Source organism: Anomaloglossus baeobatrachus, chromosome 9 (assembly GCF_048569485.1).
Source record: "Anomaloglossus baeobatrachus isolate aAnoBae1 chromosome 9, aAnoBae1.hap1, whole genome shotgun sequence".
Classification (NCBI taxonomy): Eukaryota; Metazoa; Chordata; class Amphibia; order Anura; family Aromobatidae; genus Anomaloglossus; species Anomaloglossus baeobatrachus.
This window is the reverse complement of record NC_134361.1, coordinates 189,433,035-189,459,592: the sequence shown is the minus strand read 5'-3', so window position 1 is coordinate 189,459,592 and position 26,558 is coordinate 189,433,035.

The window sequence follows — 26,558 nt, the reverse complement described above, 5'->3', positions numbered from 1 at the left end:
TAATTTATTTGGGTCTGATGGGAAACATTATGTTCATCAACAAACTGGGGAAAGACTGAACCCAAAGTGTGTTAATAAGTCAGTGAAAGGTGGTGGAGGAAGTGTCATGGTTTGGGGAATGTTTTCTACAGCAGGAGTTGGACGTCTCATACAGCTACATGGCAGAGTAAATGCAAGTGTGGATCAGAACCTTCTTTAACAACACGTGGTTCCTTACTTGTGTTAAACACTCAATGAGCCAGCAATTTTCATGCAGGACAATGTCCCCTGTCACACAGAAAAATGGGGAAAGCAGTTCCTTGAAACAGAAAACATTGAAATAATGAAATGGCCACAGCCCAGAGTCCTGATCTAAACCCAATAGAAAACCTCTGGAAAATCCTTGTTGACAAAGTTATGGCCAAGAATCCCACAACAGTCAAAGAACTAAGGAAGAGACTGGAAGAAGAGTGGGCCAAAATCCCACCAGAGCAGTGTGAGAGACCAGTGATGTCCTGTGGCTGCAGATGTGCTGAAGTCATTCACAGCGACGGCCGGTACACGTCCTACTGATTAGTGACTGTTACCTTCAGAAAATGTACTTACAATCTTTCTCTGTGCTACAGTATTTGCTGTTCTCTAATTATGAACATCACGTTTTGGGCAAAAAAAAAGTTTTATTGTAATAAACTATGGATCTTTTGTAAAACCCTGTTCTACTGGCATGGTGCACCCCTTACATACAAAAAACCTGCAAATGTTCATCAATGTAGATTACATTATTTCCCCAACATGCTGCTAATAATCTGCAGCATGTTACATCTGAACAGGAGGCAACTGCTCTGGTCACTCGGCTCTATCTACTAGATCCAGTAATTGGCATCTGGCCATTGGTGTTTGACCTACAAGTCTGGTTTTTGGTATCTGGTTTAAATGAGCTGTAGCTATTGAGGTTATTTTCCGTGTTCCTTAAGGAGTGGCTGGTGTAAGCAATCACCCATTCTCTTTCCCTTTATACCTGGGCCAATACCACCCTCAAACCATAGAGACTCCCATCCACGTTTTGTAGGAAAGGCAGAGAGAAGTCTGCATACGCTAGAATGGGAGCATTAGTCAGTGTGAGCTTTAAGGCCCGGAAGGCCTCTTCTTGTCTCAGGGCCCACTATATCAACTGACTTTTGGCATCTCCTGCTGTGCCCCTCAATAGTTCATGCAATGGCTCTGCAGTCTTGGTTAAGTCTAAAATAAATATTTGGTAGTATCCAGACAGACTCAAGAAGGCTCTCAGTTCCCTTAACGGGAACCGGTCAAAAGGTTTTACTCTTCCATCCCTAATGAGCTCATATATACAGCATTCCAGAATACTGTATATAAGAGTCCAGGCCGCTCCGTATAACGTAAAAAACTCCTTTATTATACGCACCTAGGGGGTGGTCTGGGTCCAATGGGTGTTGCTGCTCTTGGTCCGGTGCCTCCTCCACCTTGTGCGAACGTCATCCTCCTGCCCAGCCCTGTGTGCATGACGTGTCCCTCATCATTCACAGAGAGGCCTCCATTGTGCTCCTGTGCATGCACACTTTTATCTACCCAGCTGAGGGCAGACTAAAGTACTGTATTGCGCATGGGCGGTGGTCTTTGACCTTTTCTCGCGCATGTTCATTACAGTACAATGCCCTGCCCCCAGCTAGGCAGATCAAAGTGCGTATGCACAGGACCACAATGGAAATCTCTCTGTGAATGACGTAGGATGCGTCATGCACATGAGGCTCGACAGGAAGATGGTGATGGCCCAAGATAGAGGAGGTGCCGGACTGAGAGCAACGACACCCATCGGATCGGACCGCTCCATAGGTGAGAATTATAAAGGTGTTTTTTACATTCTATATAGAAAAGCTCAAAAGACGCCAGATGTGTTTTGAAGAGTTTTGCCATCGTTTGTGCTTTAAAAAAGACCTCTAGCGGTTTCTTCATTATTCAATGGAGTGAAAAAAAAAAAAGACTGGAAAAACAAGAGTAAAAAAAAACGTGTGTGCACATAGCCTTAGGAGGCGAATAAGCCAATTAATCTAGTTGCCAGTTGAGTTACCCTGATAGAACCATATAGAGTTGTGTAACCAAAAATTGAACAAGAAAACAAAACGACAATAAAAATATAAATAAATTGCACCTGTCATATAAAACTTGCAAAATACTAAATAATATTTCTGTTCTCTCTGCATTTGCCATGTGTAAATGGCATCACTGTGTGCCATTCGATGCCTGGAGTCAAAAGGAAAATTTGGTATTAATTATAAAGTCGTAACACAACAAAGATTTTTCAATCAAATCATTTTTTTAATAAAGCGTGATTTTATTTAATCATTAAGTTAGAATGCTTTTTAGAGCGGGATATCGGCTGTTGTGATCATCAGTGTGTAATAAGCGCATAAACAAGCGGCTATGAGCCAAACATTTAGCACTTTCTTAAAACAAAGAAAGTTCAAGCAGTCAAAATGAATTAAAATGCAGGAATAATAATTCTGCAAAACAAAAGATCACATAAACCGTTAATAGGGCAAATGCTGTAAATGCACACAACATCGCGTATTGGCACAAATAGTTTTTATTTAGAGGTTGCTACATTAGTGATGGGTGAATGGTAACTATTCGCGTTCGGACTATTCATAATGAATCTCAAAAGTTCTATTCTGGATTTGTCACGAACAACAAACCTAATGCAAGTCAATGGGGAACCCGAGCATTTTTCTTACCGTGACGAATATTGGAACAGCCCTCGGGATTCGGTAAGCATTACCCGAGAATCAATAGTTACTATTTGCCCATCTCTAGTTACTATTAGTGGGGTCATGAAAAGACATTTATCGTAAGGGTTTGGTTACGGTAGGGAAGAAATGCAGCAAACCATGGCACATGTGCCTGATGGGGACCCAAAGGGTTAAGGGGTTGTTCACATTGCACGTTCAAGTTTTTGCCTTGGATCCCCCATCTGAATCCCCAAAGAAAAGAATTCAGATATCCCCGACACAGCCATTGACATAGATAAGGCAACCTGAGTCCAAAGTATAAAACTACTGGTCCATAGTTTTCTGCCTGGGATGTCTAATGGGGAACATTAGCGTAATTTGGAATGTGAAAGAAAAAAATCACTATCTGCCTCTGTAATATAGAGTTGTCACACTAGGTACTGGGAAGTACCAAGCGAATGACGAAAGGGAAGGGTGTCTTGGGAAGGAGGAGATGGTGCCCCCTAACCAAACCTGCTGCTGGTGCCTGGGGTCCCTCACCATCCTAGACAGGTTCCGCACCTATGCACCAAGCCGGATACCTGAACCTAGGTATCTCTAGTGCTGGGCTCTAAATAGAGAACGGATGGAATGAGCTCTTTGTCATCCCCGTTAAACACTATAGAAGACACAAGGAGGACACACAGGTGGAAATGCGTGAACTACTTATCTACAGATGACTCAGGTGGAAGTTCAGCAAAGTAACAGCAACCACACCACAGCTAAGTACAGTACAAGCCACCTGCTTGCAACCAGAACTTAAATTAGCTGAATAATATCACCAGCACCAGTCCAGAAAAGATGGGAGTATTTAAGCACCAAGAAAGTACAGATTATCAGCAGCTGGGTGGAAAGAGCGCTTTGCTAGGTCTTAAAGGGGAAGAGATGAATCCAGCAGGAAAGCTACCTAATGCAATGAATGCTAACAGCAGGAACAATAGAAAGTCAGGGAGCACTTTGCGGAGCCAAACACTGTAACCTTCTATTGCCAGAAACCACATGACTGTCTGTCACCAGTGACAAGAGTACTATACAATATAAAACAATAGCGGATTTTTTTGATGCACGGGTTGGATCTGCTCACGAGAACCATTATCTGACTTCTGGCTCATAAAGGTAAGTCGGAAGCTGGTGACAGCGACTGTAAATGATGTCAATATTAGGGGTTGAGATAACGCATTTTTAGCCTATTTTTTCCCCATTTAATGCTTCACCAGTAGTATTCTACCTGCCTAATTTGTCTCATCTATGTTCTGTGACATCCATGTATTTTCCCACTTTATTATGTTCAGCAATGTCATGTGATCCAGTCTGACTACCAGTCTAGGACATGCTCTCATGTGTAGATGTGACGCCCTGGGCAAGCCAGGGGTCACAGGTCATCACACCACCACACCCTACACCCCAGTTAGGAACACCAAGGCTACCAAAATCCTTGTTGCCTTCCTCCAGGGGCTGATGTTCACACCAGGGGGTGGGCCAGGCGGTTGGCTCCGCCCACTGATGAGTACACAGCCCTGGAGGCGGGAAGAATCAGGCAGAACAGAGTGGAGCTCAGGCAGAGTTGACTTCAGTTAGGGAGGTGAAGGAGTAAACAGTGAAGTTAAGTGAGGGAACTGAAGTAGTAGTGGAGCTAAGAAGAAAAGAGTAAAAGTGTCAGTAAGAAAGCCTGAAGTTGGTCCGGCTGTGTGCCAGGACAGTGTCAGCAAGGTCAGCAAACGGCGGTGACAGTCTGGAGGGGGACTGCTCGGAGGTTGCTGGAAGGACCGCGGACGGGTAGTGGCCCGGCGGTCTGGAGCAGTATACGAAGAACAGTCAGCACCAGGGCAGGGGCCTCTCGGACCCCGGCAAGGCTAGGAGTCGCCGTAAATTTGCCAAATCCGTCAGTGAAGGGGACGTCTGTCTCCAAACAACCAAGTCCCGATTGAAGGCAACAGTCCAACCATTGAGGAGAGACACCGCCACTGCCAGGGCACCAGTTTCTCAGGGCCAGCGCCTGCGAGCAAAGTAGGGCTCCTCCGGCCCATATCCAAGCCGGGGAGCGGGTTACCGGTGGGAACCCATCGCTACCAACACAGAAACATTAGGTGCAGGAAAAGGGACATCACCGTCACCTACTGGGGAAAGCAAGTGCAGCCATCCATGGGAACCGTCTTTCCAGCCGTGTGTTTTACCGAGAACTGTGTCATCGTCTCAGGCTGAGTGAGTACCACAGTGCCGCAAGGCACAGCGCTGCCCCCGCGTCCCTGCGCCCACCAAGCCCTGCATCCCCCACCTCATCACTGGGCCCCGGGATCACCAACCCCTACCCACGGAGGGGCAACACAACAACTGGCTGCTCCATACCATCCTTCCCGGGATCCCCATACAGAGCAGCGGTGGTGCCAACAAATCACCACAACCGTGGGTGGCGTCACAGACAATAAACAATCCCCACACCCAAAAATCCCCTTTCACTCACGGGCGAGGAGCGCCGCTCGAGTCCCCGGGATCCGGCCCTTCGCTCGAGCCACCGAACAGCGGCAGCAGCAGGCCGCAGCTGCAGCCGGACCCGAGCAGCAGAGGGAGAGCGCGGCGTCCCCTCCTCCGCCCGCGACATAGACAGGAAGTCAGTCTCTGACTTCCTGAGAACTACTGAATGGCATCATTACCTATGAAATATGTCCGGCAGTGTTCGGTCCCCTCCTTACCCTGCTCTGCCCTGCTTGTCCCTCTGCAAATTACCAAGCAGCTGAGGATATTTTTTACTTGAAGAAAACAGTGATAAAGTCAAAAATCAAAAATCAAATCTTTATTTTTATATAGCGCTAACATATTCCGCAGCGCTTTACATACATCAGGAACACTGTCCCCATTGGGGCTCACAATCTAAAGTCCCTAACTGTATGTTTTTGGAGTGTGGGAGGAAACCGGAGTACCCGGAGGAAACCCACGCAAACACGGGGAGAACATACAAACTCCTTGCAGATGGTGTCCTTGGTGGGATTTGAACCCAGGACCCCAGCGCTGCAAGACTGCAGTGCTAAACCACTGAGCCACCGTGCCGCCCCGGTCCATGATTCCATCTACAATCAAAATTGTGTAGGTTCAGCTTTAATTATTTTGCTATTGATTTAAGCAAAATGGCGGCCAGCTACCATGAATCTAAAAGTTTGGAGATGAGTTTAAAAAGTGTAAATACCTCCTTACTGCCCTCACCTGATCCCAGTCCTCCACTCCTGTTTTGTCTTTACAATGGTCTTTATTACCTCCACATCAGCTAATCCTCGCTATGTCTTGACACCTCACTACACCTGACCAATTACTAAGTCTCATGCAACGTCATTTCGTTCTGAGGCCTAGTCAGTGAAGGAGGTGATAAAGACCACTGTAGAGATGGAAGAGGACTGGAGATCAGGTAGGTAGCTGTGAGGGAGGCCAGGGGAGTATAGTTATGGTTTTTAATCCCTACGTTCATCACTATCCAGTGTATTACCATTAGATACAGTTTCAGAAAGAGCTGACAGGGAGAAACTATTTCCAACAGGAGGCAGAAACAACAAAGTGGAATTAAATTACATAGATTTAATGCCCCTACAGGCATCTTCGCACTGTACTGCCTCTCTTCCCCAGCGGGGACGCCAGCACACTTACATTCTCGGCTGCCCAATGGTGACTGCTCCTGGGGCCTGCACATGCTGCACAGCTCTCCCGGGAGTGTCCTTAGGGCGTGCACACAGGCACCCCCCTTTCTTAAAGGGCTTGTAAACCCTAACCCGGAAGTATCTTTCAGTCTATGGCCAAGAGGCATTGGATATTTAAGGTACCTTTCCCTTGGGAGAGGTGCCTGGGCAATGTGTTCCTAAAGTAGTTAATTTTCAGGTCCCTTTGTGCTGCCACTGCTGTTATTGTGTTGTGTGCTGCATTATTGATGCTCTTCTATGTTCCAGTGCATGATGCCTCCACTGCTCCTGCAACTATCCATACCTACTACCGCTGCAATTGTCAACACTGGTCGCTGCTACTGCAACTACTCATCCCAGCTGCTGCTGCCACAACTACCCGTATAGGCAGAACCTATAATACCTGTTAGTGCTCCTACTATCAGAGACTATTTGTGTATATACCCGTGGCACCAGCTGCCAGGGCACTGTGATCCCCTGTGGCTGCCCTTGTCTGCTACAGTACCTACCAGCGTGTTACTTGATTTACACCCCCTGTGGCTTTAGCGATGACTAGGTAGCCATTCAGGTACACTCCTCTAGGTCAGTGATCGGTGCTATTGGTCAAATGGATCCACTTACCCCTTGTGAGCATTGTAATAGAAAACACTTTGCTACTGGAATATACATTGGCAACAGCAGTTGTATATCCCGCATCTATCACTGGCTGTCACTACATTGGAAAAAAAGGAAGAGGATGAGCCTATCCATACTCTCTGCAAAACCAAAATGCATCATCCGACATGTATTAGGGGGGAACCTATTGGAGACGTAAAAGGGATCAAGAGGATCAAGATGGCTAAGACTCACAAATGAACTTGTCCTAAATAGAATGAATACTGAAGTTCTGGTTTAGACATAAAGGGATTCTCCAGAATCATTGATCCATTTTTACAAAGACTGCAAGCAGAAAGAGAAGGAATCAAATTGGAATGTACTGGACACCGAATTGAGCAAAACTTGATGCGTAGAAAATATACGAAGAGCCCTAGTTTGTAATAGCAGCCCGGTGGATTACTATTACAAATATACTCCATTTATATGCAAATTTTCTATTACTAATACTAATGGTAAAAGACATTAGATCTAAAACACAGTCACATCATTTCAGCCAAATACATCTTGGGTGGGCGAACAAAAAGTCAAGGTAATCTCACAGCAGCGTCTTTACGCTTCGTCACTTGGATAAAATATGTTTGTTTTAAGTACAGATATCTTTTTTGTAAAATCAAAAGAAAACAAAAAAATTAAGTAGTGCAATGTTTGAAGAAATTTAATAAAATCTTAGATTTTCCTGTACTTGTTGGTGTTGCGTTCCGCACAGATTGCACAGCTTTCCTGCCGCGGGTAGAGGTTTCTGTAAAAACACATGTCCATCAGCCTCTTCCAATTGAAAAATACTACACATTGGAAAGAACATGACATCTGGAGAGTTGGTTAAAAAGATGATGTTTCGGCAGAGGAAAGGGCTACCTTAACTTCACATTTTCATATGACCATTGTACCCGGCACATTGTATTACGTCCAAGTGGGACAAAATTGGAAAAAAAAAGTCTGTGATGCATAGCCAAAATTAAAAAATTCTCCCTACCATATTTTTTGTGTAGTTCCTACCCGGCACTAAGGTTTCCCCCTGGTGTTAATCTACTATTGATGAATTGAACATATAACAGATGGCTGGACGTAGAGAAACAAGGTCTAACCCAATTAAATTAAATTTATCAATTTAGAACATACTAGAAAAGAGGATAGAAATTTAAAATTAAAAACATGGAAAATAGACAGGTCCAATTCAGGTTGGTGATATGTGTCAGTTATCCCCCAAGATATATGGAGCAAAATAGCCATAGAACTTCTGCAAGCTATAAAAAGTTTTGGAATATCTTAACACTAGAACTACTGGACTCGTGACACCTATATAGAAATACATAGTGCAAAGTAGTCAAAATGACTACCTCAGTAGTTCTAGTGTTAAACATTTAGGGCAATCAATACATGTCATGATTGTGTCCCGCTGTCGGGAGACCTCTGGCGAATCTAGGACCAGAAGGTCACAACGCGTGAACGAGTGAATCTACTTTTATTTTGGTGCTGTAGGTGTTAAGCTTGTTTCCTATCTGGATATCCTTTGTAGCCTTAATCTCAGGTGCAGCTCTTTGTGACGACTCCCCTTTGCAATAAAAAGTCACGTGTCTTACCATCTGTCACCAGTTATAGAATCTTTATTTTTAAGCTGACCACTTTGAATCATAGAATGGTAGAGTTGGAAGGGACCTCAAGGGCCATCAGGTCCAACCCCCTGTGAGTGCACGCTTTCCTAAATCATCCCAGCTATATATTTATCCAGTTTCCGCTGAAGATTTCCATTGATGGAGAGCTCACCACCTCCCATGGTAGCCTGTTCCACTCCCTGACTGCCCTCACTGTCAGAAAGTTTTTCCTAATGTCTAATCTGAATCTCCTTCCTTTGGAAGGAACCTGTCTCTGAAAGAAGCTGAGGAGTCATGACTTGCAGTTGTGGGGTTAGCTCCGTTTTTCAACTCCAGTCCTCAAGGCCCACCAACAGATCATGTTTTTTACAGTATTGCACAGGTGATGGGTTTTCAGGATTTCCTCACTATTAGGCTGGATTCACACAATGGTGGAAGTGATATGTTAATGACCTTGCCAGCAGAAGCCAAGTGTAATGCAACTGTGATCCGACCCTGAGATCGGATCACAGCTGCGGAGGAGAGGGAGGCATTAATCTCCCCATCTCCTCCATTGTCAGCTGATGCCATTATCGCACTGCACTCGGATGTCATCTGAGTGAAGTCGGATATTTCACTCGCACACTAGTTGTATGAGTGCGAATGACAGTTCTCACTGACAATCACAGTATGCTGCAACTTTCTGCTCATCCAGAATCTGAATGAGAAAAAAAGCTGACAGTCTGCTCTGCCTCATTGAATAACATTGGTCCGAGTGCAATGCGAAATTTTCTCGCATTGCACTCGTCCGAGTCATACCTTCTTGTGAGCGTACCCTTAACACAAGGAGTAATTTAATCACCTGTGCAATATTAAAGAAAATCTAAAAATCTGATCTGTTGGTGGGCCTTAAAGGGAAGGTATCGCGTTTTTTTATTTTTGTATTAAAAATAGTGATTATGAAATCAAGTATTTCGAATACAAAATGAAAATCGCAGCTTATTTAGTTTTTATTTAATTCTTATTTTACTGGAGGCACTGGGGGCTGCCATGCTGCATTTGCCGTGTGTGTAACGACAGTAACTCCTTCCTTTATGGCAGCCCCTGTGCATAGACTCTGATAGTCGGGCTCCGACCCCATGCCATAAGTTACAGTGGGCGTCTGCTGTGACCTGGATGCGCCCCCTGGGCTGTCCAGTTCACAGCAGAGGGAGGAGACCAGCGCCATTATTGTGGAGCTCACAGCGTGTGCTGTTTGCTCCACTTTACCCCTGTCAACCGCCGGGATGTGTGAGTACGGGCCCCCTCCCCTCCCCTGTTACAGTCTCCGGTGACATCCCATCCCTCCGTTCTCCCCAGCCCCTGCTCTGCCTCCGCTACAGAAGCCGTCCCTCCCCCCGCCATTACCGTCTCCAATGACACCACCCTCCCTCCGTTCTCCCAAGCCCCCCGCTGCAGCTCCCGCAGCTCTGCCCACCGCCGCAGCTCCCGCAGCTCTGCCTGATGCCGCAGCTCCGCCAGCTCTGCCCAACGCCGCAGCTCTGCCCACCTCCACAGCTCCCCCAGCTCTGCTCGCCGCAGCAGCTCCCGCAGCTCTGCCCGCCGCAGTGTGTGTGTGTGTGTGTGTGTGTGTGTGTGTGTGTGCCACTGCATGTGAGTACCTGTGTGTATACCGGTGATACTGTCTGCAGGGTTGTGTATCTAATCCTCTCCTGTGTGATACCGTCTGCTGAGCTGTGTATCTAATCTGTGTGATACTGTCTGCTGAGCCGTGTATCTAATCCTCTCCTGTGTGATACTGTCTGCTGAGCCGTGTATCTAATTCTCTCCTGTGTGATACTGTCTGCTGAGCCGTGTATCTAATCCTCTCCTGTGTGATATTGTCTGCTGAGCCGTGTATCTAATACTCTCCTGTGTGATATTGTCTGCTGAGCAGTGTATCTAATCCTCTCCTGTGTGATATTGTCTGCTGAGCCGTGTATCTAATCCTCTCCTGTGTGATATTGTCTGCTGAGCCGTGTATCTAATACTCTCCTATGTGATATTGTCTGCTAAGCCGTGTATCTAATCCTCTCCTGTGTGATACTGTCTGCTGAGCCGTGTATCTAATCCTCTCCTGTGTGATATGGTCTGCTGAGCTGTGTATCTAATCCTCCCCTGTGTGATACTGTCGGCTGAGCTGTGTATCTAATCCTAACCTGTGTGATATGGTCTGCTGAGCTGTGTATCTAATCCTCTTCTGTGTGATACTGTCTGCTGAGCTGTGTATCTAATCCTCTCCTGTGTGATACTGTCTGCTGAGCCGTGTATCTAATCCTATCCTGTGTGATACTGTCTGCTGAGCTGTGTATCTAATCCTCTCCTGTGATATTGTCTGCTGAGCCGTGCATCTAATCCTCTCCTGTGTAATACTGTCGGCTGAGCTGTGTATCTAATCTTCTGTGTGATACTGTCTGCTGAGCCGTGTATCTAATCCTCTCCTGTGTGATACGGTCTGCTGAGCCGTGTATCTAATCCTGTCCTATGTGATACTCCTGCTGTCCTTGGTGACACTTTGGACATTTGTGGTCATCAACAAAATGGCTGTGCATTATGTCCCTACATGTCATTCTCTGTTATCTGTTGTAAACACTCAGATTGGGAGGGGGAACGTGCCATCACACACAGGAGAGCAGACTCCACCCACTTTTACTGCAGGCTGTAATCTGAGCTTTTTCTACAGTGGGATTTCTGTAGGATTTCAGCAGCTGATCCCCCTAGTGTTTAACAGTGGAAAATATCAAACTTTTTAATTTTTTTTTTATATTTTGCTCAATTAAAAACAAATAATAATATTTAAACAAAACATTAAAACATTATTACTTTACATTTTTGCAGTTATTGAATTTTTTTTTTTTGATGATACCTTCCCTTTAAGGACTGAAGTTGGAGAACACTGTTAGCTGCATTGGAGGAGCCTTGAGTGTTTTCCTTTTTGTGTCTAATTTCCCCCTGTCGGTCTCCCTTTCCTTGTGTTGTGTTATTGCACTGGAACAATGTAGAAAAACAAAAAGATGGGAGGGCGATCCTGTGTGAATACCGTTTGACATATATAAAAAAACACACTGGTTGGCAGCTCACCTATGGCGGTTGTGCACCCTTGCACAACTCTGGTTAGGATGGAAAAGTAGTGGCCAGTTGATGGAGAGATGATGACATTGCAGGAGCTTATCAGCGTGGTAAGTATGGGGGTCCGGAAGAATTCCTCATGTAATCCCACACTCAGGGATTCAAATCCAGTTAAGCACCCAGAATCACGCTCCCGCTAAGCCAGCGGAAGACTCCTCCTGCAGCTCCCCCAGAGTCAGTGCTGTCACTGAACCAGCTGAGGGCTCCTGCAACTCCCAGAGCAGGAGGTGGAACCACTACGGGGTTCTGTGACCGGCGCTATCCAGGAGAAAAAAAACAAAATGTGCGTGGAGCTCAGATTAGTGAGCCGGCGTGGAGGTAAAGTCCGGTGGGTTTGTGCCTATGGAACCGCTGCTGCACTGGCAGCTTCTCACCTAATAGGTGTATAAACAATGTAGAAAAACAAAGAGAAGAGAGCGCTCCTGTGTGAATACTGTTTGACATGTATAAAAAACACACTGGTTGGCAGCTCACCTATGCCGGTTGTGCACTCTTGCACAACTCCGGTTAGCATGGAAAAGTAGTGGCCTACTTGGTATTATTGCACTGGGGAGACTAGTGCTCATGCCGGCCTTTTCACTAGCCAGGGTGAGTTCAGGGCAAGTGATTGGCGACAGGAGGAGGGTGGGAGGCACCCACACTGGGATGTTAGGGAGTGCAGGGGATCAGCGGCAGGGCCTACCCTTGTATCGTGTTCCCGGTGTACCGTGTGTTGCGGCACTCGCTAGGGGTTCCCTTATGCAAGAAAACTTAGGTGAAGTATGTTCATATAAAATTTCCCTCATTGTGATAAATAACGTCGCCATTTTCAGTCCACACCAATGAACACTGAAGGAATTGCATCCACATTCTCCTGCACAGTTGTTCCGTCTCTTCCTCTATTCAAGTCGCTGTCCCGGGAACAGCACGTTCCGGTGCCCAGCTCTGCTCCGCCATCTTGCTTCTGCATTGTCCAGGAACGTTATGGCAGAGTCCTGGCATCCCTGCTTCTCTTCCACTGTTACATTCTAGTACGCCCCCTCGGTTTTCACTCAGCACTCTTTCGCGCGCTGTGGCCCTCTGGGAACGTCCGGTTCCGGCCTGGCGCTCAGGACAAAGGGCGGAGCTTAGACTTTGTGCGTTTTCTCGGGGAAGACCGCGTTTTGGCGCAAAAAGATGACGGAAAATGGCAGAATTGGAAGAGGAATTTTGACTCGCAGTTTTATGCTTCAAGGCGCGCGTCACCCAGGTAAGTGGGTCCTGCTCGTATCCTGTTTGTGACGCCAGAGGTTTCGAGGTGTACCGCCCCAGGCTGCTGCTCGGATCCGGATCCGCAGTGGCTCGAGGGGTCTCTGGACCCGGGAGGGGCCGCGCGGACACCTGAAATGAATGGGGGGTATTTACAAGGGGTTTTGTCGTTAGAGTTCGTGACGCCACCCACAATGTGTGGTAAGGTGTAATACCACCACTGCTGTGGAGAGCGCCCGGTGGCGATGGTATGGCAGCTAGGTGTTTAACCCCTCCGTGGGTAGGGGGAGAATGCCCCGGGGCTTGGTAGTGGTGAGAGGGGATCTCCGTTTGGGAGGAAAGGGGCACTGCGTACTCATTCAGTCCAATAACGCTGACACCGACAACTTGTAAACCGGAATTATTAGCACTGCTATAGCAGGGAGGGAGTACGCTGGGATCCCTTGCCCGATGGTGTTGCTTGTTAGCCTGTGGCCTTTTCCTTGGCACTTTGTTTACTGGTTGGCCCCCGTAGTGTAAAACTAGTCGGGTCCCGCTCACCCATATAGCTAACGGAGTGAGCTTGCTCTCAGGATTCACGCTTGGGATTTTCTGGACTATGTATTGAGAAAGTCCTATCCCCCTCGTTGCGCTAGTACCCCGATTTTGAAGCGGGTGGAGGACGAATCATGAAGTCTTTGCCCTCGTCGGGTAAATTACCAGGACGCTTGAAGCTACTTCCCGGCCTAGGGTCCACGTACCCCGCCGTGCCCTGGCACCTGCCCGGAGATGGCTCAAGGCCGCCGGTTGCCCTCCTCGGCAGTTCCGTGCCCCTTCACACGATCTCCTGCGACCGGGGTTCCAGCTCCTACCAGGCCTAGACCAACATCTGCCACCTAATACTGAGGAGCCCAGCTCCTAACCTCCTCCAACTACTTGTGACCTCTCCTCTCGAGAGTCACCACTCGACTGACCTGCTCCTGACACTCCTGATCCTCCCTTACCAACCCCCCAAGTGGGCGACCCTATTCCCTTCAGGCTACCCATTGGTGTGTCTGGTGGGTGGGGTGCAGAGTGTTTCAAAGATTTTTGATTGGCTTGTTCTTAGCAACACCAAAGGCCAGGGACCCGTAACCAAGGAGGAGGTGGACACCATGAAGAAGGGCAGATTGTTCAATATCCTGTGATAACCTGACAGGCCAGGGCGTCTCAGTGAATAGTAAACCTTTCAACTTCATCCTTAACCTAGGAATTTCTATGGACAAAGTTTGCATCCGTGTTCCAAAGTTCTTCATATTGAGAACATAATTAACTTTTTCATTGTTTCATGTTCAGAAAGTAAAAGTTTTCATCTATTCTCATCTGTATTCTGTCTTTCTTTTTGTCAAATGCCATTGGAAGTGCATATGATTTTTTTTCTCCCTAATTTTACAATAAAAAAAAATAGTTTCAACAGAATAAAACAATGGGAGTTATATGTGAATATTTCACTATATATGAATTAATTCCATTAACCCATACTTTTCCCCCCGTAAAATAATTTTGAAAACATTTTTTATCTCTAAAATTGATATATTCTTCTTCCCCTTTTGTATTTCAAAGTGAGATTTCTGTATCCATGCAATATATTCATTAATAATGTATATATAAAAGCTTCTGTTCAATCGACCTTGAACATTGTCCAACCATAGTTCAGATGATTGTACAGTATACCCTGTGTGTTGAGAGCAAACTACAAAGGCCAGCAAGTTAAGCACATGGTCAAAAGAGCTTTATATTAATTCCAGGTAACCGTATTATATACATAGACTATATGGATTAAAGTATTGTGCCCCCTCCACATTACAACTGCAGGAACGTTTATGACCTCCCAATCTATATCCATAGAGATTAATATGGAATTTGTCCACATGTTGCAGCTATAACCGCTCCTGCTCTTCTGGGATTGGGAATTTTAGCAAAATAAGTTAATTGTTCAATGTGGTTAAAGGGGTTCTCCATTGCGTTTCCAAAATGGTCACCATCACTTATTTCAAACGGCAACCTCTCCTAAGCATGCTTTAGGATGGGTTGCAGCCTGACGAAACCCTGCTAGAGACATAATAATATTCCACAGCGCTTTACCTTTACAATTCAACAGGTTCATATACAAACAAGTAAAAGTTATAGAAAATACAATAATTAGAGTAAAAAAAAGACAACCCTGCTCATAAGAGCTTACAATCTACAATGAGGTGGGGGGGGACAAGTTACTAGTGTTTATTTACAATCCAGCCATCTCCGAGAAATGGGGGATAGATAAAGGCTGCCTGAACCAGTCAGCCAATCTTTCAGATGCTTTTGGATGCGGTGGAGTTTGACAGGGAGTTATGTTCTGAGAAGTCGTGGAGGGACTATATGAATTTAATTCGGTTACGGATTGTGATAGGCCACCCTAAAAAGATATGCTTTTAGGTAACGTCTGAAGCTGTGTAAGTTGTGATTTGTTCTAGCTTCTTCGGGTAGAGTGTTCCAGAGGATTGGTGCAGCTTGGGAGAAGTCTTGGATCCTGGAGTGGGAGGTTTGGATTAGTGTAGATGTAAAGGCTGCTTTACACGCTACGACATCGCTCAAGCGATCTCGTTGGGGTCACGAAATTTGTGACGCACATCCGGCCGCTTTAGCGATGTCGTTGCGTGTGACACCTATGAGCGATTTTGAATCGTCGCAAAAACGTTCAAAATTGCTAATCGGTGACATGCCCCCCTATTGTCAATTATCGTTGCTACTGCGTGTACGATGTAGTTTGTCGTTCGTGCGGCAGCACACATCGCTATGTCTGACACCGCAGGAACGAGGAACCTCATCTTACCTGCAGCCGCCCGCAATGCGAAAGGAAGAAGGTGGGCAGGATGTTATGTCCCGCACATCTCTGCCCCTCCGCTTCTATTGGGCACCCGCTTAGTGACGTCGCTGTGATGCCGAACGAACCGCCTCCTTAGAAAGGAGGAGGTTTGCCGGTCACAGCAACGTCGCTAGGCAGGTAAGTAGTGTGACGGGTCTGAGCGATGTTGTGCGCCACGGGCAGCGATTTGCTTGTGTCGCACAACCGATGGGGGCGGGCACGCACGCTAGCGATATCGGTAATGATATTGCAGCGTGTAAAGCGGCCTTTAGTCGAACATCGTTTGCAGAGCATAGAAAACGGGTAGGGTGATAGACAGATAAGGGTGGAGATATAGGGGCCTGCAGAACTGTGGAGAACTTTGTGGGTGACCACAAACAATTTGAATTGGATCCTATAATGTATGGGCAGCCAGTGCAATGACTGGCACAGAGCAGAAGCATTCGAGTAGCGGTTAGCCAGATAGGTGACCCTGACTGCAGCATTAAGGATGGACTGTAAAGGAGAGAGTCTAGTTAAGGGGAGACCAATTAATAGATAGTTGCAGTAGTTAAGGCGGGAGTGGATCAGGGCCACAGTGAGGGGTTTTGTTGTTTCCGTGGTGATAATGGGGCGGATTCTAGAGATGTTCTTGAGGTGCAGGCGGCAAGAGATTGTAGATAGGAGGTGAAGGAGAGATCGGTGTCCAGTGTAACACTCAGTCAGTGAGCCGGCTGCCTAGGAGTTATCGTGGTGCAGCACACAGAAAGGGAGATGTCAGGTTTAGGAAGGTTGGAAGATGGAGGTGTCGCGGGCGGCGGGGCGCTGCGCTCACTACGCTCGGATCCGGCGCTGCTGCAGCTGCTGCTCGGTGGCTCGAGCGGGGGGCCGGATCCAGGGACACGAGCGGCGCTCCTCGCCTGTGAGTGAAAGGGGGTTTTTGTTGGTGCTTGGGATGTCGGTTTGTGACGCCACCCACGGTGTGTGGTGAGGTTGGAAATAGAATGGTGTTCCAAACGTTATCCCTAAGTCCGAACTGGGTGCAAAAACCTAAAAAAAATCACTATGGGGAGATAAGGTATGCACACCAGTGACTATGTAAGGGGAATGCATGAAATAGCAGAAACTGCTGTGTGAATACTGACTTGAAAAATCCAATAGCTATATGCAAGAGTGAAAATGTGAAAAATGGAATCTGCATTACTGCCATGAACATATGAATCAAGAGAAATTTAGCTACTGAATTGATCAATGCAATAGAGCCCCAACACTACGCCAAAGTATTTCTCTACGTTGGGGTCCCTAGCTTGTGTGTGTCCTCTCATGCAGTAAAAAACTTACCGTGTATGGGAATCTGAGACCCAGGCTATTTATGCGTATGATATGGATTGGCAATAGGTGTGGTTGGGGAGGGTTCACAAACGTAAAAATACTAACAAATAGGAATAACGTTTGGAACACCATTCTAAGTCCGAACTGGGTGCAAAAACCTAAAAAAACATCACTATGGGGAGATAAGGTATGCACACCAGTTGATCATTGATCAATTCAGTAGCTAAATTTCTCTTGATTCATATGTTCATGGCAGTAATGCAGATTCCATTTTTCACATTTTTACTCTTGCATATAGCTATTGGATTTTTCAAGTCAGTATTCACACAGCAGTTTCTGCTATTTCATGTATTCCCCTTACATAGTAACTGGTGTGCATATGTGGTGCCCCAGGACCTGGTCGCCACAACAGCATTGCCCTTCCAAAGGGTTAATGCTGAGCCTGGAGGTAATTGGGAGATCTATTGGCCAGTAAGTTAACACCCAACACAGTTCTCCCTCCGGCCAGCAGGGGGAGCTCTGAACCTGGAACTTCAGGGAGCATTCCTTAAGTCTGGCTGGAGGGAGGAAGTAGTGGTTAGTCTGTAGACAGGAGTGAAGGAGGACAGACGCAGAGTAGTGCTGCCTTGTAGAACTGGGGCCTAGAGCTGGGATAGCTTGGCCCAGTGAAGCAAGAGGTGCAGAGAGGCACAGCAGAGACTCGGACATCGGAGTCTGTGGTTGCCAGGGCATAAAATCCATCCCTGGTAGCTGAATCCGGAGGGCAGGAGAGCTGCAAGCCCCCTGGCCCAGAAGTAATCTGAAGGTACAGCTGCATTCCAAGGGCCCGGTGTGGACTCCAGCAGAGAAGCACCAGAGAGGGCACCAGAGAGGGCCTGCGCAGTCTACCACACAGAAAAAGGGACGAACCACCAGTCCCAGCAGCAAGAGGGCAATTGCTAATCCAAAGTGCAGTGTCCTAAAACGGTAAAGAAAGATTAAGGAGTAGGCCTCATACTCAACTGGCCAAAGATCACCCCAGGTACTTCCAGGCCGGCCGGACCATGTTTACCATCTGTGACGGTCTCCCTGGACTAAACTACTGCCGAGTAAAAGAGGAGAAGGTAAAGAGACTACTGTTTGTGCCTGTTTCTTTCATTGCTTGTCGGCCCTGCACCGTGTTAGTCACACAGCACCATAGACTTCCACAAGCACCAACTGTGTCCCGGGGCACCGCTCCACCTGTGGGGAGCAGTATCACCATTGCTGCCACTTCATCACCCCGGAGGCCTTACACAGCAGCTTAATAGCCGCATACCACAGGTGGCGTCACGAATACAAACTTAAAGTCATCAGCCACATATTCTACTGACACCCACCAGGGCCACGGAGCCGGGCCCAGCCACCACTGACTACCACCGGACGAGTCCGGCCCGGCACCGGGTGTCCCATAGCCCTGGGGTGGGCGAGTCAACTTTTGGCGTCACGAACAGGATTTCGTGCCCGGTCACACCGGGTACTGTGCGCCTGCAGGAATTGTGCTTAAAAGACTGTGTACTGTCTGTAAACCGCCGCCGCCATTAGCCTCGCCGAGCGCAGGAAGAAGGGGGGCGTGCCTGACAAAGAGCGCGAAGGGAGCGCGCCATCAGAGCAGAGCGCTGTTAACCCCGCGCGACCCGGAAGGAAATTTGAAAAGTGAACGGAGCCTGGTAAGGTTCACTAAGGGGGAGGAAGATGTCCGACTCAGGGGGAGAGCAGGTGGCTGCAATAGCCCGAGACGCCGCAGCACCAGCCGAAGCAATCCCAGTCGCCGTCGCCCCAGCCCCCGCTGCAGCGCCGGTAATGCCGATCACAATGCCGTACATCCCGGGAGCAGAATGGCTACCGCAGTACTCCGGGAAGTCCCATACCTTGAGCGACTTCAGGGAAAGCCTGCACAGCTTGTTCCGGGTGTATCCGCTGACTGAGAGCCAGAAGGTGGGCATATTAATGGGGCAGCTAGCCGGCGCGGCCCAGCGTGAAGTGAAGTCCTGGCCTGATACAGATAAAGGGACAGTAACCCAGATATTGGCCAAGCTAAAGAGTACTTTTGACACCCGCACCGCAGCAGAGATAAAGATGAGATTCTTTGGGTGCAAGCAACGGGCCACAGACAGCATAAGGGACTATGCCTTAAACTTGCAGGAGGCCCTGAAAGCAGTTAAACAGGTGGACCCAGAGAGTGTACGTGAAGAACACAAACTCCTAACTGAGCAGTTCATAGAAGGGCTCCTGTCAGATGCCCACAGGACCCCGCTGCGTATCATGGTCCTGCAGAACCCTGCTCTGGACTTTGCAAAGTTTAAGGACCAGGCCATCCGGGTACTGAGAGAATCTACACCGAATGACCCAGTATCCCTCCGGCCTCTTGCTATCACGTACCCCGGGGTGGTGCCTGCAACACGAGCCGCTGCAGGGGCTGAGGCGCAGTCCCTGGATAAGGACCCCACTGCAGAGCTCAGACAGCAGGTCCAGGAGCTGACCAAGACAGTGGCTGCCCTTGCCAAGACCGTGCAGTCTCTACAAGTGACCCCATCGCCTGCAAGAATCGAGTTGGCCTCCAGCCCAGATGACGTCCCCTGGATGCGACAGAGGAGGATTCCGCCGACCCGAGGCAGAGACACAGACCGGTATGATTCAACGGGACAACCGATCTGCCGCCGCTGCAGCCAGGCGGGCCACATTGCACGACGCTGTCCTTTAAATGGGCCGAGCCTGGGGCCAGGAGCCAACCCCCAGGTGTGAGGAAGCCCGGCTCAACCCCCAGCCGCAGCAAGTATGTGGGAGGACGCCCGGTCCTTCCTATTGTGCTGGACGGGATCCCTTTGAATGCCCTCCTGGATACGGGGTCCCAGGTAACAACCATCCCCTACAAACTGTACAAAAGATATTGGGCTGATTCAGACATTGACCATGGCCCAGATGATGATTTAACAATTGTGGCCAGTAATGGTCAGCCCTTACCCCAAATTGGGTACAAAGAAGTAACCATTAAAGTGGGGCGGGTAGAACTGCCATGTCAGGGGATGATAATTGTAGATATAGATCGCAAAGAATCTGAACCACTGCTAACCATTGGTACAAATGTGATAGAAAATTGTATTGCTGAAGTGATAATTTTGTTGCAACAGGCGTCTGAAACCGCCAGCTCCGGGCAGCAGCGTGCCCTACAGAGGGAGATCAGAGCCCTGATGAGGAGGCAACAGGTAGAGCTGGCCGGAGGAGAAATTGGCAGTGTGAGGGTAAGTGACCCCCTCCCCATTGCAATACCCCCAAGAAGTGAAATGTTGATATGGTGTCGGGCAGCAATAGGCCTCAAGGGTCAGGATTACCATGCCTTGGTAGAACCGGTGTATTCAGACAGTAGGCCGGGAGTCCTGGTAGCCAGAGGGGTAGCAGACGTCCGCAAGGGGAGAGTGCCCGTCCGTGTCCTGAATTGTGGGGAGGAGGAGGCCAAATTGCCCCGGTACGCCACTGTGGCAAAACTGTACACTGTCAGCAACAATACCATCAAAGCAGTGGAACCCTTGATCCCGTCCGACCAGGCGGAAGACAATGGCTCCAAGGGGCAGCTGGAAGACTGGTGCCAAAATTTACATGTGGGCACCGACTCCACCCCCTCACACCAAAAGCATGGGGTTTACCGGGTGGTACAGGAGTACGAGCGGGTCTTCAGCAAACACCCCCTAGATTTTGGGCAGGTAAAAGGGGTTAAACATCAAATCCCCACGGGTGATCATCATCCCATTAAAGAGAGATACCGCCCTATGCCCCCCGCACAGTATCAGCGTGCCAAAGAAATGTTACGGGAAATGAAGGAGGCTGGGGTTATCAGAGATAGTTGTAGCCCCTGGGCAGCTCCACTAGTGCTCGTAAAGAAAAAAGATGGTACAATGAGAATGTGCGTAGATTACAGGCAAATTAACCGCATTACACATAAAGATGCTTATCCACTGCCCAGAATAGAGGAGTCACTAACAGCCTTAAAGTCAGCTAACTATTTCTCCACCTTGGATCTCACCAGTGGGTATTGGCAGGTTCCCGTGGCAGAGGCGGACAAGGAGAAGACTGCATTCACGACACCAATGGGCCTCTGTGAGTTCAACTGTATGCCATTCGGGCTCTGCAACGCTCCAGGGACATTCCAAAGGCTGATGGAGTGCTGCTTGGGCCACCACAACTTTGAAACCGCGCTGTTGTACCTGGATGACGTTATAGTCTACTCCAAGACTTATGAAGACCACCTGAGGCACTTAGCAGAGGTGTTTGAGTCCTTGTCGAAATATGGCCTGAAGATAAAGCCGTCCAAATGTCACCTCTTGAAGCCAAAGATACAGTACCTGGGTCATGTGGTCAGCGCGGAAGGTGTGGCACCTGATCCAGAGAAAGTCACCGTAATCAAGGACTGGCCAAGACCCACCACGGTAAAGGAGGTGCGGCAGTTCCTTGGGCTGGTGGGCTACTACCGAAGGTTCATTGATGGTTTCACCAAGATAGCAGCGCCCCTTCAAGATCTCCTGGTGGGCCAGCCAAAGCACGCTAAGAAGCAGAGCCCTTCATTTGAATGGAGCAGCCAACTAGAAACATCCTTTGTCCGGCTGAAAGGGGCTCTCACGGGAGAAGAGATTCTGGCCTACCCTGACTACAGCCAGCCGTTTGTACTGTATACAGACGCCAGCAACGTGGGACTGGGAGCAGTTCTGTCCCAGGTGCAGGGAGGTAGAGAGAGGGTGATAGCGTACGCCAGTAGGAAGCTACGGCCCACAGAAAGGAATCCAGAAAACTACAGTTCTTTCAAGCTGGAGTTCCTCGCTATTGTTTGGGCAGTGACTGAACGCTTCAAGCACTATCTGGCATCGGCTAAGTTCACCATCTTCACGGACAACAATCCGTTGACACACCTGGCAACAGCCAAGTTAGGTGCGTTGGAACAGCGATGGATGGCCCGGCTGTCTAACTTTGACTTTACCATCAAGTATCGGGCTGGCAAGAAGAATAGCAATGCTGATGCACTGTCCAGAATGCCTCACTTACCCGAGTCTGGAGAAGACCTGGATGAACTCGAAGAGATAGAGTTACCGGCTTTCCATCACCAAGGTGTGTCCCAGTGTGAGCATGCTGTAGGAGTGAAGCGCTCGAGCCAGCACGAAGTCTCGGTCAACCCATTACTCCACCATAATTGGGAAGAGACGCAGAATGGTGACCCGGCCGTGCGATTGGTCAAAGAAAAGCTAGCACAAGCTGAGACTCATCTTGGCCCAGATGCTCCAGAAGAAGCCCAGCAGTTGTGGAAGGAGAGGGGATGGCTGTTCACCTATCAAGGCAAGCTCTGTAAGAGATATGTCAACTGGCGAACGAATGAACTCGTCTGGCAGATAGTGGTTCCGCAGAGGGATGCTCCAATGGTCCTAGCAGCTTATGATAATGCAGGACACTTCGGGTGGAAGAAGTTGGAGACCCTACTCCGTGATCGGTTCTACTGGGTGAACATGAGAAAGACAGTCGAGAAGTGGTGCCGAGACTGTGGTCCGTGTAACCTGAGGCGGAAAGATGATGCTAGCCAGAGGTCTCCCCTACAGCCAATTGTCACGAAGCAGCCCCTGGAGTTGGTGGCTCTGGACCACGTGAAGTTAACACCAAGCCGGTCAGGTTATGTGTACGCCCTCACCATTGTGGACCATTACTCTCGTTTCCTGGTAGTAGTGCCCGTGAAGGACCAGACAGCCAGAACAGCAGCGAGAGCATTTCAGGCCTACTTTTGTCGACCTCACGGTTACCCTGAAAGGGTACTGACTGATCAGGGTCCTGCATTCGAGGCAGAAGTGTTCCAAGAGTTCTGTAACCTGTACGGTTGTAAGAAAATCAGAACCACACCGTACCACCCCCAAACCAATGGATTGTGCGAGAAGATGAACCATGTGGTTATTGACATGCTCAAGACTCTACCTTTGGAAGAAAGAAACCAATGGCCAGAAAAGTTACCAGATCTGGTAGACTTGTACAACCATATCCCGGTAAATTCGACCAACTGCAGCCCTGCTTACCTGATGCGAGCCAGACCTGGCAAGTTACCTGTAGACTTTGAAATGGGGACTGTGTCACCTGAGGCGGTTCAGGAAATGGAAGATTGGGATACGGAGCGGCAGCAGCGGTACCGTAAGGTCCAAGAATGCGTAGAGAGGGCCCTGTCTCAAGCAAGAACGAGACAAGAGCAGCATTACAATCAAACAGCCCCAGTAACTCCCTTAGCACCTGGAGAACAAGTCCTCAAGAAGAAGCGGAGGACGCATAAATTGGATGATCAGTGGGAAAACGAGCCCTACATCATTATCCCCTCCAACTTTGACAACAGTAAAGTATGCCTCATAAGCAAGGATGAAGGCAAGACCTATCAAGCAATTTCTCGAGACCGCCTGAAACCGTGCCCTGAACGGTGCAGAATCCAAAGAGAAATGAAAGAAGTACAAGGAAGTCCCCAAAGTCAAGAGAAAGAGGGGGAGATGATCCAAACAATCCTTGGAAAATTCCCCAAAACTTGGACCCGAATAAACAATGCCATAGTGGTACCAGTTTTGACGTTTCCGCAGTTGGTCGAGCCAGAAACAGAAGAGGTTCCGGATCCACCTAAAGAACCGTCCGCTCCAACACGAGAAGACACGCCAGCAGTGGAACAGGAGGATCAACCCCCTGTCAGTGGTGAACCTGTCATACCCTTGGCGACTCTTAGGCCACATAGGCAATCATCACGCTTACCTATCGGGGTTAGGCCTACCTGTAGTGCTGAGGTAGAAGACACACCAAGTAGTCAGGGGCATACACCAGAGCTACGCAGGTCTCAACGCAGCACTCGGGGACAACCCCCTCCAAGGTATAGAGAGTCAACTGTATAAGGGAAAAAGAAAGAGTACTTATTAGCATGTAAATAGTTATGCGAAATGTCTGTAATGTGTACAAAATGTTTTTCTTTTTCTTTGATTGCGAAAATGGACAATTGGGCCACTGGACTATGGGTGGTCAACACCTAAATTGTTCATAGTTAGCACCAGGGTGCTCAACACCCCTGAAGAAAAACCCGTCCGGCGTGCATAGAGTGGGGTCATCAATGCTCTGATGCACGCCCAGAGCCTACGTTGGGGGTTTGATCGCGGCGGGTCCCCCATGGAGCAGTGTAATGGACACCCGGCAGGGAGCCACACTGGACTCTTATAGTAATGTTTAAGTTTGTAACGTTCAAGTAATGCGCCTCCCATAATGGGATGAAATGTTTTAACATGTCATGTTTGTTTCTACAGTCCGGGAGTACCGGATTTAACTAAGGGGGAGTGTGGCGCCCCAGGACCTGGTCGCCACAACAGCATTGCCCTTCCAAAGGGTTAATGCTGAGCCTGGAGGTAATTGGGAGATCTATTGTCCAGTAAGTTAACACCCAACACAGTTCTCCCTCCGGCCAGCAGGGGGAGCTCTGAACCTGGGAGCATTCCTTAAGTCTGGCTGGAGGGAGGAAGTAGTGGTTAGTCTGTAGACAGGAGTGAAGGAGGACAGACGCAGAGTAGTGCTGCCTTGTAGAACTGGGGCCTAGAGCTGGGATAGCTTGGCCCAGTGAAGCAAGAGGTGCAGAGAGGCACAGCAGAGACTCGGACATCGGAGTCTGTGGTTGCCAGGGCATAAAATCCATCCCTGGTAGCTGAATCCGGAGGGCAGGGGAGCTGCAAGCCCCCTGGCCCAGAAGTAATCTGAAGGTACAGCTGCATTCCAAGGGCCCGGTGTGGACTCCAGCAGAGAAGCACCAGAGAGGGCCTGCGCAGTCTACCACACAGAAAAAGGGACGAACCACCAGTCCCAGCAGCAAGAGGGCAATTGCTAATCCAAAGTGCAGTGTCCTAAAACGGTAAAGAAAGATTAAGGAGTAGGCCTCATACTCAACTGGCCAAAGATCACCCCAGGTACTTCCAGGCCGGCCGGACCATCTTTACCATCTGTGACGGTCTCCCTGGACTAAACTACTGCCGAGTAAAAGAGGAGAAGGTAAAGAGACTACTGTTTGTGCCTGTTTCTTTCATTGCTTGTCGGCCCTGCACCGTGTTAGTCACACAACACCATAGACTTCCACAAGCACCAACTGTGTCCCGGGGCACCGCTCCACCTGTGGGGAGCAGTATCACCATTGCTGCCACTTCATCACCCCGGAGGCCTTACACAGCAGCGGCGGCTTAATAGCCGCATACCACAGGTGGTGTCACGAATACAAACTTAAAGTCATCAGCCACATATTCTACTGACACCCACCAGGGCCACGGAGCCGGGCCCAGCCACCACTGACTACCACCGGACTAGTCCGGCCCGGCAACGGGTGTCCCATAGCCCTGGGGTGGGCGAGTCACATACCTTATCTCCCCATAGTGATGTTTTTTTAGGTTTTTGCACCCAGTTCAGACTTAGAATGGTGTTCCAAACGTTATTCCTATTTGTTAGTATTTTTTCGTTTGTGAACCCTCCCCAACCACACCTATTGCCAATCCATATCATACGCATAAATAGCCTGGGTCTCAGCTTCCCATACACGGTAAGTTTTTTAACTGCATGAGAGGACACACACAAGGTAGGGACCCCAACGTAGGGAAATACTTTGGCGTAGTGTTGGGGCTCTATTGCACTGATCAATTCAGTAGCTAAATTTCTCTTGATTCATATGTTCATGGCAGTAATGCAGATTCCATTTTTCACATTTTCACTCTTGCATATAGCTATTGGATTTTTCAAGTCAGTATTCACACAGCAGTTTCTGCTATTTCATGTATTCCCCTTACATAGTCACTGGTGTGCATACCTTATCTCCCCATTGTGGTGAGGTTGGGGCACCACCGCTGCTCTGTACGGGGATCCCGGGAGCGATGACAGGGAGCAGCTGGGATGTTTCTCTCCCCTCCGTGGGTAGGGGGATTTTGGTAGTCCCGGGGCCCGGAGTTGTTGTCTGTTTGGTGGATTGCGGGGCTTGGCCAGGTGCAGGGTCGCAGGGCAGCGCAGTGCCAGACGGCACGGTGGTACTTACTCAGCCAGTAATGCACACGGAGTCTCTGGTAAAACAAACGGCTGGATGGACGAGTCCCACAGACGGCTGCAATGGTTACTCCCGGTAGGCTGGCAGTAACTGTCTCTCCCTGCATCTGTGTTATGTTCTCGGCCCCAATGGCTTCCCACCGGTAACCCGCTCCCCTGCGGTATGTTGGCTAAGGGAGCCCCTTCTTGCCCGCAGGCTCTGGCCCTGGGAGCTCTAACTCTGGCGGTAGCTTTATCTCCCTCACGGTTTGGCTGTTGCCTT